The 5,536-nt window shown below is 39.8% G+C and overlaps 1 non-coding gene across 1 annotated transcript; it reads right to left on the reverse strand.

Moving 5' to 3' along the window:
- Positions 1-5,025: 5,025 nt before the first annotated feature.
- On the reverse strand, positions 5,026-5,138 carry trnal-caa (transfer RNA leucine (anticodon CAA)). The gene is made up of 2 exons: positions 5,101-5,138; positions 5,026-5,071 (listed from the first exon to the last, which is right to left on the reverse strand). It is a non-coding gene; the product is annotated as a tRNA-Leu (tRNA).
- Between the last annotated feature and the right edge of the window lie 398 nt (positions 5,139-5,536).

Here is a 5,536-nt window from a genome sequence, read left to right on the forward strand (position 1 = left end):
GCGAAAGCCACCTGGCTTTCTCTGAGCAAGTAATGTGACAAAGAGACACAGTACAGTGGTAACTGTGGCTAAACAGTGGAAAGTGCTGGATTAAGGCTCTAGCCCCTTCAGGGGCTTGGGTTTGAATCTCAGCTTGTTAGGTGCTTCTGTTGAGACCCCTTCCACCTGACTTCAAACGAAAGGGAGGGAGCTGCTTTTTGGCAGTCTCTCGAGAAACTAAGCAAAGTGTTTAAAGATACTTTGTCAGCTTGACATCAAGGCAGAAAACAAAAACTTTCTTGCGTCCACTCAAACCAAATGCGGTTTGCCACCTTTTGCGTTATGCAGGGAATGACAACTGCCGAGATCACTTTTGAGTCAATGCAAATCGTAGTGTGCCCTCCATTTTAATGTTGGTTGTGTTAGCGTGCTGCTTCTGTCTGTGAAACTTTATGCAATCAAGGCATTTAATGTTTTTTTTAATAATTGGAAAAAAATGTACTATTTTTTTTCTTAAATATTGATGGTTTAAAAACTTATTTAATGTGAAACAGGCATTGTGATTGTAAAACGGTCAAAATGTTAGTGAAGAAATCAGTCATGTGAGGAAAGGTGAATTGTGGGAGCCTCTTGACTCCCCGTGTCGTGCTGTGTTTCTCTCTCATTCTACTTGGAGTGGTGCCGTCGCTTCTGGATAAAGTCTGTCGTGGGTCATTCCGGACAAGTCAGGTATGACTGTGCTTCACCACAAGAAGAGACACCTCACTTGCGAGGATCCCAACAGTATATTTCCCCTTTCAGAGCCCATGGGAGTGAATTTCATACACAATTAAAAAAGGCTAATTTTATTTAGAGGCTTCAGACACTTTTTTAATTAAAAAAGTGACCTGAAACGCCTTAGCTTTCAGGTTTGCTAGAACCTGTAATAATAAAGTGGTCTCAAACTTTCATTGTCTGATGTAGCTGTCTCTAAAGTTGGACATGATGTTTTGGAGATGCTGAGATATTGAGAAGAACTCAACTACATGGTGAGAATTCTGGGTTCAGCACCAGCAGATGGTGAAAAACTCTTAGCTGACCCCAACCTAATTTGAACGCGCAACTTTCTGAGCTAGAATCAACTACACTACCACTGTGCCACACCCTATAGTCTTCTTTAGCTCCCCAAAGGAGAAAAATCAGTGTCCCAAAAAAAGTGCTTCCCGAAATGTCTTTAACAGAAAGGAAAATTTAGACAGGCTTCCATTTCTGCATTAAGAACTGTTTGTGCTGTCCTGTAATTGAGGAAATATACCACCTAAATCAGCAAAGAGTTCTACGTTTCAATAGTTCTAAATAGACGTAAATGGATATTTACAGACTCTTTCGAAATGTAGGAACATGAAAGCTGTGTGGACCTTGTTTTTATTTACTTTGTTTAACCTTTTTTTCCATAAAGTCTGATTGTATTATTTATGTCCCCCTCACGAGTCTATTAATATGTTATATGTGCTCTTGTTTATATTGAATCTATTTTGTTGTTCAAATAAAAAGTAAAACAAAAACAAATTCCGGATGGGTGCTGCTATAGAAATAAAACAACATCAAGGGTGCTGTACGCAGAGGTCTGTAGCCTGCTCCACAGAAGAACTTTATCCAGAGGTGTTTAAGAATTCGAGATCTCACCATGAGAGGGGAAGCATCTCAGAAAAAGCAGGTGCAGTCGGTTCCATAGTCATAACGCCACTGTCGGACAAGAGCAAAAGCCACCCGGCTTCCTCCTGGCAAGTAATGAGACAAAGAGACAGGACATAGTGGTTAGTGTGGCTGAGTGGTCTAAGGTGCTGGATTAAGGCTCCAGTCTTGTTGGAGGTGTGTGTTTGAATCCCACTGCTGCTAAGAGTTTTTGTGTTACAACCACCAAGTGGAGCAATGTGTTAAAAGCTACTTTATCAGCTTAACATCAAAGCAGGGAGAAAAAAGTGTTTCTTCTTCTCAACACAAATTCTTTTTTCCACCTTCAGCAGGGAAGTTTGTCTACCAAGATCACTTTTGAGTCAGTGCAAATCACAGTGCGCCCTCAATTTTAATGTCGGTTGTGCTCCTTTTATCTGTGAAACGTTAATGTTCTGCATTTTCAAGTCGAGTCATCCTCAGGGGTAGAGCTGATTAAGTCTTTCCGCATAGCGCTCCATCAGAAATAACTTGTCTAAGTTCAAAAGAGATTGTGGGTTTCACTTCAAGCAATCACAAAGCATACCTGGTTGGTTACAAAGCTGAACATTTTTCCATGTTCTGCTAGAGTATCCACTGGCTTGCCTTTATCAGCTGTCTTGGAAAGATAAGCTGTGCTTCGTCTCAGGAAAAATCATCAGTAATTTTATTCTGTGCGTATGGCCGTTATTTAAAGTATATAAAAATCACGAGTTCATAGATTTATCCAAATATCAACAGCACCTTGTAAACCTGTGATAAGAATTCCTTCAATCCAATAGTTTCACTCCAGGGAAAAGGCAGGGAAACATAGTGAATTCTTATTTAAAGACAACATCTGTATTGGATTGCATGTAAGCAGGCACCACTCAGAATTCCTAATATGATTTTGAATTCAGTTTTGCAGTGCTTTAGTGCTTTACTACTTTCAGAGAGTCCTTTATTACCTTGCTGAAGCAGAGAAGCAACATAATCACAATTGTGACCAGTTTTTCTGCTGTTTCTGGTGAATAATGATTATTATTTTGTATTTTGATTAGTATTTTTCGTAGCGTTCTTCCTCAGCTTTTAAGATATTTGGTGAGCAAGAACCACTGAGAACGAGTCTGAATCAATCAAGAACACATATGGTACTGCTGTCCTGTGTACAACTGCTTTGTCCTAATTGAGCTTTTCAGTGTTGAAGAAGACGTTTCCAATTTCGATTGCTGGTTTCAGAGGATATGCTACAGGATCACAGATTCAATTGAAATGATTTGGAGATGCATTGGCTGGGATTCAAACCTGGCTCAATTTCATGGAGGCACCTATACTCAGCAACGAGAGGAAAGGAGAAGGGGCCAGAGGTAATGTGCCTGAATGGTCTAATATGCTGGATTTTAGGCTCCACTCTCTCAGGGGCGTGGGTTTAAATCCCACTACTGCCCAATGTTTTAAGACCTTACTTCCTGAGATTTGTAATATGGTCAGTAAAAGCACTTTATGTAAGTATCACTTATGTCAGCGCTACAAGTCACTTACTGCTCCACAGATCCGGGGTTCAATCCCTGGCATCTTCAGTTGTTTTATATTACTGTACTCACATCGCAATCTTCTGTTGAGTGAGAACTCTTTGCTCGTGTTCATAGAGAGCCAGGTTTACCTTTTGAATCTCACCCGGGATTTCCTGAGAGATCATTCAGCGAGCGAGTCCTCCCTCTGGACACGGCATTGAGCTGAAAGCTGCACGAATTCCTCACTGCGTGTCCTGTACTGTTACAGGTGGTCCAGCGTAAATGTGCAGCACAGTGAAATGAACACCTTGAACTTTTTCTGTATGTGAAGGAAAATGCAAAAGAGCATGTAAAGTATTGATCACATAAAATATCCATGGTACAACTCGAGAAAAAACTGAAGCACAAAACAACGACTTTTGATGATTACAAGAGATTCAAGAAACACAACCGTCCGCAGATGGGTTCGGATCCTGAACGCTTAAGTCAAAAGAACAAAAGTGAAGTAAACTCTCTTCATTGTCTTATAGTTTATGAAATAAAACAATTTCTTACTTTCTTAATAATTTCTTACTATTGATAGACGATTTATTGAATTTTAACAGAATCACAATTGCAAACATTTTGGGTTAAACTGTTATTCACATACTCTAACAAAGAGAAACGTTAGTGTCTTCCGGTGTGTGAGCCCATCTCTCAAAAAATGAAAAAATAAGTTATATAAATTGAATTGTTCTACTTTTTAGGCTTGCATAGTCTTATTCATATTTCAGTTAAACCTTTTCTTCTGTAGTAATTTCATTTGATATTAAAATTAGTCCTGATTTACAAGAATTTTGTAATAAGTTTCAATTTAGGAAAATCGTGCCCAGAAGCTACCAAAACTGGTAATGTTCACATAATGTGTAATGCAAAAGCAGCAGTTGGGGTGGGAAACAAAAGGCATTTCTTGGTATGAATCCTTAAACTTCATAGATGGCGTTCTAGGACTTCTCGCTTCAGATAAAGCTGTCAATACATCATAGATTTCTACTCAATCAATATCAGCAGTGTTATCACTACCGAACGCTAAATATAGATCCTGGCAATAATTCATGAGTTGTTTGTTAGAAAATTGTTTATGGTTTTTTTTAAACATATTTTCAATACCAGACAAAAAGTGGAAACTTTCAATTTCATGCAACTGATGAAATCTCTCTTCGATGGAAGTTATAAGTACAGTACATCCAAAATACTGCGGAATCAATCAAATGTACATGTTTCTTGTGGATCCAGAAGATCATTTTGAGACTCAAAACATGCCTGTCTTTTCTTTTTTCGAAGACGAAGGAGTAGCAGCAGGAGTAGCAGTAATGGCAAGAACGTGTTTAGAGTTCAGCACTTCTCATTTCTAATGCAGAGCCATCGACTCGGAAAGCACCGCCCGCGATAAAAGAAATTGCAGAATTGGTCTGTTCATGCTGCCTACACGCTTTGAATTGCTGGCATTTTCTGCAAGCGTTCCTTTTTGGGGGTTCATGAAATTCCTCACATTTGAGCCAACACTAAAATATTTCATTCGGGGTCGCCTAATTCATAGTGCAAACCGAATCTACAGGGGAATGCTGTGGCACATGAAGCCGTTTGTAATTCTGTTGTGAGGTGTGAAGGGCGGAATGCAAATCGAGTTGGTGAATAGAAAATGAAACAGGAGTCACTTCTTGAGCTACGAATTCCAAAAAGTATAAAAACCTGTGCATTTTAACAGTGCAGAATACTCACAAATTGCACTGAGTTGCTTGCTTTCTTCTGCTGCTTTTATATTTCAGTCATTCACTGTCAGCTAGCACTGGAACAATTCAAGAGAGGTAAAAACGGAAGCTGTCAGGAGTGGGATTTGAACCCACACCTCCATTTGGAGACCAGAACACCCAAGCCACCTGGAAAGACACATGTCCTTGAGTCTGGCGCCTTAGACCACTCGGCCACCCTGACAAGCAAAAGCAAGCAGTGTGCTGAATGCACCAGTAGTTGACTAAACTGAGTTTCTTCCCTGAAATTATTTGCTTGCGAAGACCCAAGTTGCCTTGAATGGATCTTGGAAATCAAATATACGGATGGATTGTTATTCGGTTGTGAGTTTTGAGGGGCGTATTATAAATTGAGTTGGTGAAAAGGCGCTTTTTGTTAGTCTGTCGGGAGGCTGCACAAGGTGTTTAGAGGGAGAACTTCTAAAAGGCAGGCTCTCTATGTTTAACATCAAGAAAGATTTTTTTTCTCAATGGAAATGCTCTTTGGCGCCTTCAGCTTTACGTAGGGAACAACGTCTGCCGAGACCACTTTTGAGCCAGTGCAAATGGTAATGTGCCACCAAGTACATTTAATATTGGCTG

The sequence above is a fragment of the Atractosteus spatula genome, chromosome 10 (assembly GCF_055471065.1).
Source record: "Atractosteus spatula isolate fAtrSpa1 chromosome 10, fAtrSpa1.hap1, whole genome shotgun sequence".
NCBI lineage: Eukaryota > Metazoa > Chordata > Actinopteri > Semionotiformes > Lepisosteidae > Atractosteus > Atractosteus spatula.